Here is an 11,779-nt window from a genome sequence, read left to right on the forward strand (position 1 = left end):
TCATAGATTTAAAGTCCAAACGACCAATCTGAACCGTTCATCTTGTTCTTCATATTAATATGTGCTTGGGGTCTAAATTTTACATTTTTTGGAATTTTTTTACTATTTATTAAATAATTTTGAAAGTCGCTGATCTGATGGTCCAGAAAATTTTACTGTTTTTTACTGTTCACAGCAAAACAGCAATTTTCAAAAATACTTAATAAATAGTAAAAAAATTCCAAAAAATGTAAAATTTGGTCTCCAAGCACATTTCAATATGGATTAAACATCTAACGGTTCGGATCGGTCGTTTGGACTTTCAATCCGTGATTATAGTGCAATGCATAAGGGGGTTCATGCATTGCAATGCACCATAGCCCATCTCTCTCTCTCTCTCTCTCTCTCTCTATATATATATATATATATAGAAAGAGAGAGAGATGGGCTATGGTGCATTGCAATGCATGGAGGGGTTTGTGCATTGGACTATAAATCTAAAATTCAAAATTCAAATGGCCGATCCAAACCGTTCATCTTGTTCTCCATATTAATATGTGCTTGGAGACCAAATTTTACATTTTTCTGAATTTTTTTACTATTTATTAAGTATTTTACAAAATTGTTGATCCAACGGTGGCTTAACAAAACAGTAAAATCAGCAGCCACCGTTGGATCAACAATTTTGTAAAATACTTAATAAATAGTAAAAAAATTCACAAAAATGTAAAATTTGGTCTCCAAGCACATATTAATATGGAGAATAAGGTGAACGGTTTGGATCGGCCATTTGGATTTTGAATTTAGATTTATGGTCCAATGCACAAACCCCTCCATGCATTGCAATACACCATAGCCCATCTCTCTCTCTCTCTCTCTCTATATATATATATATATATATATATGAGTAGAACTAGGGTGCTCTTAAGCTCACCAAAGTTTTGGTGAGCTTAACTCTAAAACTCATTAAATCGATTTCAAATAACGAATCCGAACCGTTGAAACCCGCCTACCTTACGTATGATGCATCTACATGTGAAATTTTTAAACATTCGAATTAATTTAGTATAAAGTCAAGCGGTCAAAATTAGAAGGTTAATAAATTAATTTTAGTGCATTCATTTTTGAACGTTTTTTGACCGCTTGACTTTATACTAAATTAATTCGAATGTTTAAAAATTTCACATGTAGATGCATCACACGTAAGGTAGGCGGGTTTCAACGGTTTGGATTGGTCATTTGAAATCGATTTAATGAGTTTTAGAGTTAAGCTCACCAAAACTTTGGTGAGCTTAAGAGCACCCTAGTTCTACTATATATATATATATATATATATATATATATATATATAGAGAGAGAGAGAGAGAGAGAGAGAGAGAGATGGGCTATGGTGCATTGCAATGCATGGAGGAGTTTGTGCATTGGACCATAAATCTAAAATTCAAAATCCAAATGACCGATCCAAACCGTTCATCTTGTTCTCCATATTAATATGTGCTTGGAGACCAAATTTTACATTTTTCTGAAGTTTTTTACTATTTATTAAGTGTTTTACAAAATTGTTGATCCAACGGTGGCTTAACAAAACAGTAAAATCAGCAGCCACCGTTGGATCAACAATTTTGTAAAATACTTAATAAATAGTAAAAAAATTCAGAAAAATAAAAAATTTGGTCTCTAAGCACATATTAATATGGAGAACAAGATGAACGGTTTGGATCGGTCATTTGGATTTTGAATTTTAGATTTATGATCCAATGCACAAACCCCTCCATGCATTGCAATGCACCATAACCCATCTCTCTCTCTCTCTATATATATATAGAAAGTGACTAATGTGCATTCAAATTTATATGGGCCGAAATACATACGGTCCAAATTTGACTTTTCAAAATTCAAATGGTCGATCCGAACCGTTCATCTTGTTCTGCATGTTAATATGTGCTTGGAGATCAAATTTTAAAATTTTCTGAATTTTTTTACTATTTATTAAGTATTATACAAAATTGTTGATCCAACGGTGGCTTAACAAAATAGTAAAATTAGCAGCCACCGTTGGATCAACAATTTTGTAAAATATTTAATAAATAGTAAAAAAAATTAAGAAAAATGTAAAATTTGGTCTTCAAGCACATATTAATATGGAGAACAAGATTAACGGTTCAGATCGACCATTTGAATTTTGAAAAGTCGAATTTGGACCGTATGTATTTCGGCCCATATACATTTGAATGCACACTAGTCACTTTCTCTATATATATATATATATATGATTTGACTACAGTGCTACGGCGGCTCAATATGCGCACGTGCCTAAAGTCTCGGTCCCCAACATGCACAAGTGGCTTGTATTGTATGATATCATATGCATCCAAGTTGGGTTGTCTCTTTTCTTTCTTTTACTGAAAAAATGGGGCCCATAATGGTCCAATTTATAACAGACAGCTAACGAAGAACAGACAGCCCAGCTTAGCCGACTTCGACGAGTTCAGATCCTCTGAAGTAATTCAAAGATTGAGTTTTAAATTGAAACCGTCTGATTCAAATTTGAGATAATTTATTCGAAATGGAGCGCACACATCTCCAAAGATAAATTCCATTCCAATCGCAAAATAATTTTGAATGACGGATTCAAATCAAACGGTCCCATCCAAAACTGAAAGATTGGATTACTTTAGGGGATCCAGACCTGACTTCGACCTCATCCTCTTTTATTTTAAATAATAAAATAATATTTTTCTGCTAATATATCCTACAAATAATTATTTTTTATCTTGACGGACAGTGACCTATCAAAAACTTAATTTGGACATTTTATTCCCTCTCGCTTTTAATTTATAATCTGAGGTGAGGTTCATGCATAAACGACAAATCATGCGTAATTTATTCCTTTCTCATGTTCTGGACCTATATATATATATACAGAGAGAGATGGGCTATGGTGCGTTGCAATGCATAGGTACCATTGTGCATTGGACTATAAATCACCAATTCAAAATTCAAATGACCGATCCAAACCGTTCATCTTGTTCTCCATATTAATATGTACTTGGAGACCAAATTTTACATTTTTTGAAATTTTTTTACTATTTATTAAGCCACTTTGAAAATTACCGATCCAGTGATCCAGAAATTTTTACTGTTTTTTTACTGTTCATCCGGATTTGCAGATTTTCAATAAATCTAAAAAAATAGTAAAAATATTCCAAAAAATGTAAAATTTGGTCTCTAAGCACATATTAATATGGAGAACAAGATGAACGGTTTGGATCGATCATTTGGACTTTGAATCCGTGATTTATAGTCCAATACACAAGGGTGCCAATGCATTGCAGTGCACCATAGTCCATCTCTCTCTCTCTCTCTATATATATATAGAGAGAGAGAGAGACTAATGTGTATTTGAATGTATATGGGCCGAAATACATACGGTTCAAATTTGACTTTTCAAAATTCAAACGGTCAATCCGAATCGTTTTACTGTTTTGTGCAGCCACCGTTGGATCAACAATTTTGTAAAATACTTAATAAATAGTAAAAAAATTCAGAAAAATGTAAAATTTGGTCTCCAAGCAGATATTAATATGGAGAATAAGATGAACGGGTTGGATCGACTGTTTGAATTTTAAAAATAAAAAATTAGACCGGTAGCACTTCGGCCGAAGTGCTACCGAAAGCATATTAGTCTCTCTCTCTCTCTCTCTCTCTCTCTATATATATATATATATATATATATATGAGGAGAGATCGGATGACACCGTCCATTTTCAAAGTCCAAACAGTTGATCCAAACCGTTCAACTTGATGGATATGTTAAAATGTGCTAGCAGATCAAATTTTATATTTTTTTGAATTTTTTTTTGGGTTTATTCAGATGGGTACAAAAATTCAACGGTCCGAATATAGCGATTTTGTTAAATACTTAATAAATAGTAAAAAAACTCAAAAAAAATATAAAATTTGATCTGCAAGTAGATTTTAATATATCCATCATATTGAATGGTTTGGATCGACTATTTGGACTTTGAAATTTCGGAAATGGACATTGTCATCCGATGTCACCCAAAAACGGTGTCACGAAAAAACGGTGACAAACATATGTATCCAAACCAAATCAAATGAGAGCTAGCTAGAATATAATTACCCACCAAATATAGTTTAATATATTATTTTGCTACCAGTTCTTTTTGTCATCAGTCCCGGTCGCGAGATGATAATTCCAATATTAATGACGTGGTCATGATTTCCCTTCCAAACACGATAAAGTAGTGCATGTAAAAAAAGCAAACTAATTGAATTATCACAATTGGAATATATATAGATTAATTCGATCTCTCGGAGAAGTTATGCGCGCATTTTAGATAGATTATAGCTAGGGATTACGTACGTACTTGTGTCATCATTTTATATTTATGAGATCATATATGGCTTTCAAGTTCTCATTATTAATTAGAATATGATATATATATATATATATATAGAGTACGGCTAACGCGCTTCCTCTAGCATATGGGACGAAATGCTTCCCGTAGAAATTTGAAATTTCAAAATCCAAAAAGTCGATCTGAACCGTTCATCTTCTTCTCCATATTAATATCTGCTTGGAGACCAAATTTTACATTTTTCTAAATTTTTTTAGTATTTATTAAGCCATTTTGAAAATCGCTGATCCAACGGTGGCTTACCAAACAGTAAAAATCAGAAGCTATCGTTGGATCAGCGATTTTCAAAATGGCTTAATAAATAGTAAAATTTTTTAGAAAAATGTAAAATTTGGTCTCCAAGCAGATATTAATATGGAGAAGAAGATGAACGGTTTAGATCGACTTTTTGGATTTTGAAATTTCAAATTTTCACCGGAAGCATTTCGGCCCATATGCTAGAGGAAGCGCGTTAGCCGTACTCTATATATATATATATATAGATGGGCTATGGTGCATTGCAATGCATGGAGGGGTTTGTGCATTGGACAATAAATCTAAAAATCAAAATCCAAATGACCGATCCAAACCGTTCATCTTGTTCTCCATATTAATATGTGCTTGGAGACCAAATTTTACATTTTTCCGAATTTTTTTACTATTTATTAAGTATTTTACAAAATTGTTGATCCAACGGTGGCTGCTGATTTTACTGTTTTGTTAAGCCACCGTTGGATGAACAATTTTGTAAAATACTTAATAAATAGTAAAAAAATTCAGAAAAATGTAAAATTTGGTCTCCAAGCACATATTAATATGGAGAACAAGATGAACGGTTTGGATCGGCCATTTGGGTTTTGAATTTTAGATTTATGGTCCAATGCACCAATCCCTCCATGCATTGCCATGCACCATAGCCCATCTCTCTCTCTCTCTATATATATATATATAGGAATATGCTAGCATGCTATGCATAGCATAGAGCCCCTCCATGCAATGCCTTGGATTTCGACTTTTCAAAATCCTAACGGTCGATCTGAACCGTTCATCTTGTTCTCCATATTAATATGTGTTTGGAGACCAAATTTTATATTTTTTGGAATTTTTTTACTATTTTTTTAGATTTATTGAAAATCACTGTTTTCAACAAATCTCGACCATAAAAAAACAGCGATTTTCAATCAATCTAAAAAAATAGTAAACAAATTCCAAAAAATGTAAAATTTGGTCTCCAAATACATATTAATATGGAGAACAAGATGAACGGTTCGGATCGACCGTTAGGATTTTGAAAAGTTGAATATTGAGCCGTTGCACGGAGGGGAGCTATGTTACGCGTACCATGCTAGCAAGTTCCTATATATATATATATATAGAGAGAGAGAGAGACAGAGAGTGAGTGACTAATATGCATTCGAATGTATATGGGCCGAAATACATACGGTCCAAATTTGACTTTTCAAAATCTGAACGGTCGATCCGAACCGTTCATCTTGTTCTCCATATTAATATGTGCTTGAAGACCAAATTTTACATTTTTCTGAATTTTTTTACTATTTATGAAGTATTTTACAAAATTGTTGATTCAACGGTGGCTTAACAAAACAGTAAAATCAGCAGCCACCGTTGGATCAACAATTTTGTAAAATACTTAATAAATAGTAAAAAAATTCAGAAAAATTTAAAATTTGGTATAATGAACAGTTCGGATCGACCGTTTGGATTTTGAAAAGTCAAATTTGGACCGTATGTATTTCGACCCGTATACATTCGAATGCACATTAATCTCTCTCTCTCTGTATATATATATATATATATATATATATATATATATATAGAGGAGGGATCGGATGACACCGTTTTTTGGTGACATCGGTTGACAATGTCCATTTTTGAAGTTTCAAAGTCCAAATAGTGATCCAAACCATTCAATATGATGGATATATTAAAATCTACTTGCAGATCAAATTTTATATTTTTTTGAATTTTTTTTACTATTTATTAAGTATTTAACAAAATCGCTATATTCGGATCGTTGAATTTTTGTACCCATCTGAATAAACCCAAAAAAAATTCAGAAAAATGTAAAATTTGATCTGCAAGCACATTTTAACATATCCATCAAGTTGAACGGTTTGGATCGACTATTTGGACTTTGAAACTTCGAAAATGGACATTGTCATCCGATGTCACCAACAAACGGTGTCATCCGATCCCTCCTGTCTATATATATATATATAGAGAGAGAGAGAGAGAGAGATTAATGTGCATTAGAATGTATATGGGTCGAAATACATACGGTCCAAATTCGACTTTCCAAAATCCAAACGATCAATCCGAACTGTTCATCTTGTTCTCCATATTAATATGTGCTTGGAGACCAAATTTTAAATTTTTCTGAATTTTTTTTACTATTTATTAAGTATTTTACAAAATTGTTGATCCAACGGTGGCTTAACAAATAGTAAAATTAGCAGCCACCGTTGGATCAACAATTTTGTAAAATACTTAATAAATAGTAAAAAAAATTCAGAAAAATTTAAAATTTGGTCTCCAAGCATATATTAATATGGAGAACACGATGAACAGTTCAGATCGACCGTTTGGATTTTGAAAAGTCGAATTTGGACCGTATGTATTTCGGCCCATATACATTCGAATGCACATTAATCTCTCTCTCTCTCTCTCTCTGGAGGGATCGGATGACACCGTTTTTTGGTGACATCGGATGACAATGTCCATTTTCGAAGTTTCAAAGTCCAAATAGTCGATCCAAACCATTCAATATGATGGATATATTAAAATCTACTTGCAGATCAAATTTTATATTTTTTTTGAGTTTTTGTACTATTTATTAAGTATTTAACAAAATCGCTATATTCGGATCGTTGAATTTTTGTACCCATCTGAATAAACCCAAAAAAAATTCAGAAAAATATAAAATTTGATCTGCTAGCACATTTTAACATATCCATCAAGTTGAACGGTTTGGATCGACTGTTTGGACTTTGAAAATGGACGGTGTCATCAGATCCCTCCTCATATATATATATATATATATATATATATATATAGATATAGAGAGAGAGAGAGAGATGGGCTATGGTGCATTGCAATGCATGAACCCTCTTATGCATTGCACTATTAATCATGGATTTAAAGTCCAAACGACCAATCTGAACCGTTCATCTTGTTCTTCATATTAATATGTGCTTGGGGACCAAATTTTACATTTTTTGAATTTTTTTACTATTTATTAAGCAATTTTGAAAGTCGCTGATCTGATGGTCCAGAAAATTTTACTGTTTTTTACTGTTCACAGCAAAACAACAATTTTCAAAAATACTTAATAAATAGTAAAAAAATTTCAAAAAATGTAAAATATGGTCTCCAAGCACATTTCAATATGGATTAAACATCTAACGGTTCGGATCGGTCGTTTGGACTTTAAATCCGTGATTATAGTGCAATGCATAAGGGGGTTCATGCATTGCAATGCACCATAGCCCATCTCTCTCTCTCTCTCTCTCTCTCTCTCTATATATATATATATATAGAAAGAGAGAGAGATGGGCTATGGTGCATTGCAATGCATGGAGGGGTTTGTGCATTGGACAATAAATCTAAAAATCAAAATCCAAATGACCGATCCAAACCGTTCATCTTGTTCTCCATATTAATATGTGCTTGGAGACCAAATTTTACATTTTTCCGAATTTTTTTACTATTTATTAAGTATTTTACAAAATTGTTGATCCAACGGTGGCTGCTGATTTTACTGTTTTGTTAAGCCACCGTTGGATCAACAATTTTGTAAAATACTTAATAAATAGTAAAAAAATTCAGAAAAATGTAAAATTTGGTCTCCAAGCACATATTAATATGGAGAACAAGATGAACGGTTTGGATCGGCCATTTGGGTTTTGAATTTTAGATTTATGGTCCAATGCACCAATCCCTCCATGCATTGCCATGCACCATAGCCCATCTCTCTCTCTCTCTATATATATATATATAGGAATATGCTAGCATGCTATGCATAGCATAGAGCCCCTCCATGCAATGCCTTGGATTTCGACTTTTCAAAATCCTAACGATCGATCTGAACCGTTCATCTTGTTCTCCATATTAATATGTGTTTGGAGACCAAATTTTATATTTTTTGGAATTTTTTTACTATTTTTTTAGATTTATTGAAAATCACTGTTTTCAACAAATCTCGACCATAAAAAAACAGCGATTTTCAATCAATCTAAAAAAATAGTAAACAAATTCCAAAAAATGTAAAATTTGGTCTCCAAATACATATTAATATGGAGAACAAGATGAACGGTTCGGATCGACCGTTAGGATTTTGAAAAGTTGAATATTGAGCCGTTGCACGGAGGGGAGCTATGTTACGCGTACCATGCTAGCAAGTTCCTATATATATATATATATAGAGAGAGAGAGACAGAGTGTGAGTGACTAATATGCATTCGAATGTATATGGGCCGAAATACATACGGTCCAAATTTGACTTTTCAAAATCTGAACGGTCGATCCGAACCGTTCATCTTGTTCTCCATATTAATATGTGCTTGAAGACCAAATTTTACATTTTTCTGAATTTTTTTACTATTTATGAAGTATTTTACAAAATTGTTGATTCAACGGTGGCTTAACAAAACAGTAAAATCAGCAGCCACCGTTGGATCAACAATTTTGTAAAATACTTAATAAATAGTAAAAAAATTCAGAAAAATTTAAAATTTGGTATAATGAACAGTTCGGATCGACCGTTTGGATTTTGAAAAGTCAAATTTGGACCGTATGTATTTCGACCCGTATACATTCGAATGCACATTAATCTCTCTCTCTCTGTATATATATATATATATATATATATATATATATATATATATATATATATATATATATATATATATATATAGAGGAGGGATCGGATGACACCGTTTTTTGGTGACATCGGTTGACAATGTCCATTTTTGAAGTTTCAAAGTCCAAATAGTGATCCAAACCATTCAATATGATGGATATATTAAAATCTACTTGCAGATCAAATTTTATATTTTTTTGAATTTTTTTTACTATTTATTAAGTATTTAACAAAATCGCTATATTCGGATCGTTGAATTTTTGTACCCATCTGAATAAACCCAAAAAAAATTCAGAAAAATGTAAAATTTGATCTGCAAGCACATTTTAACATATCCATCAAGTTGAACGGTTTGGATCGACTATTTGGACTTTGAAACTTCGAAAATGGACATTGTCATCCGATGTCACCAACAAACGGTGTCATCCGATCCCTCCTGTCTATATATATATATATAGAGAGAGAGAGAGAGAGAGATTAATGTGCATTAGAATGTATATGGGTCGAAATACATACGGTCCAAATTCGACTTTCCAAAATCCAAACGATCAATCCGAACTGTTCATCTTGTTCTCCATATTAATATGTGCTTGGAGACCAAATTTTAAATTTTTCTGAATTTTTTTTACTATTTATTAAGTATTTTACAAAATTGTTGATCCAACGGTGGCTTAACAAATAGTAAAATTAGCAGCCACCGTTGGATCAACAATTTTGTAAAATACTTAATAAATAGTAAAAAAAATTCAGAAAAATTTAAAATTTGGTCTCCAAGCATATATTAATATGGAGAACACGATGAACAGTTCGGATCGACCGTTTGGATTTTGAAAAGTCGAATTTGGACCGTATGTATTTCGGCCCATATACATTCGAATGCACATTAATCTCTCTCTCTCTCTCTCTCTGGAGGGATCGGATGACACCGTTTTTTGGTGACATCGGATGACAATGTCCATTTTCGAAGTTTCAAAGTCCAAATAGTCGATCCAAACCATTCAATATGATGGATATATTAAAATCTACTTGCAGATCAAATTTTATATTTTTTTTGAGTTTTTGTACTATTTATTAAGTATTTAACAAAATCGCTATATTCGGATCGTTGAATTTTTGTACCCATCTGAATAAACCCAAAAAAAATTCAGAAAAATATAAAATTTGATCTGCTAGCACATTTTAACATATCCATCAAGTTGAACGGTTTGGATCGACTGTTTGGACTTTGAAAATGGACGGTGTCATCAGATCCCTCCTCATATATATATATATATATATATATATATATAGATATAGAGAGAGAGAGAGAGATGGGCTATGGTGCATTGCAATGCATGAACCCTCTTATGCATTGCACTATTAATCATGGATTTAAAGTCCAAACGACCAATCTGAACCGTTCATCTTGTTCTTCATATTAATATGTGCTTGGGGACCAAATTTTACATTTTTTGAATTTTTTTACTATTTATTAAGCAATTTTGAAAGTCGCTGATCTGATGGTCCAGAAAATTTTACTGTTTTTTACTGTTCACAGCAAAACAACAATTTTCAAAAATACTTAATAAATAGTAAAAAAATTTCAAAAAATGTAAAATATGGTCTCCAAGCACATTTCAATACGGATTAAACATCTAACGGTTCGGATCGGTCGTTTGGACTTTAAATCCGTGATTATAGTGCAATGCATAAGGGGGTTCATGCATTGCAATGCACCATAGCCCATCTCTCTCTCTCTCTCTCTCTCTCTATATATATATATATATATAGAAAGAGAGAGAGATGGGCTATGGTGCATTGCAATGCATGGAGGGGTTTGTGCATTGGACAATAAATCTAAAAATCAAAATCCAAATGACCGATCCAAACCGTTCATCTTGTTCTCCATATTAATATGTGCTTGGAGACCAAATTTTACAATTTTCCGAATTTTTTTACTATTTATTAAGTATTTTACAAAATTGTTGATCCAACGGTGGCTGCTGATTTTACTGTTTTGTTAAGCCACCGTTGGATGAACAATTTTGTAAAATACTTAATAAATAGTAAAAAAATTCAGAAAAATGTAAAATTTGGTCTCCAAGCACATATTAATATGGAGAACAAGATGAACGGTTTGGATCGGCCATTTGGGTTTTGAATTTTAGATTTATGGTCCAATGCACCAATCCCTCCATGCATTGCCATGCACCATAGCCCATCTCTCTCTCTCTCTATATATATATATATAGGAATATGCTAGCATGCTATGCATAGCATAGAGCCCCTCCATGCAATGCCTTGGATTTCGACTTTTCAAAATCCTAACGGTCGATCTGAACCGTTCATCTTGTTCTCCATATTAATATGTGTTTGGAGACCAAATTTTATATTTTTTGGAATTTTTTTACTATTTTTTTAGATTTATTGAAAATCACTGTTTTCAACAAATCTCGACCATAAAAAAACAGCGATTTTCAATCAATCTAAAAAAATAGTAAACAAATTCCAAAAAATGTAA

The sequence above is a fragment of the Carex rostrata genome, chromosome 28, assembly GCF_964058835.1.
Source record: "Carex rostrata chromosome 28, lpCarRost1.2, whole genome shotgun sequence".
Lineage (NCBI taxonomy): Eukaryota > Viridiplantae > Streptophyta > Magnoliopsida > Poales > Cyperaceae > Carex > Carex rostrata.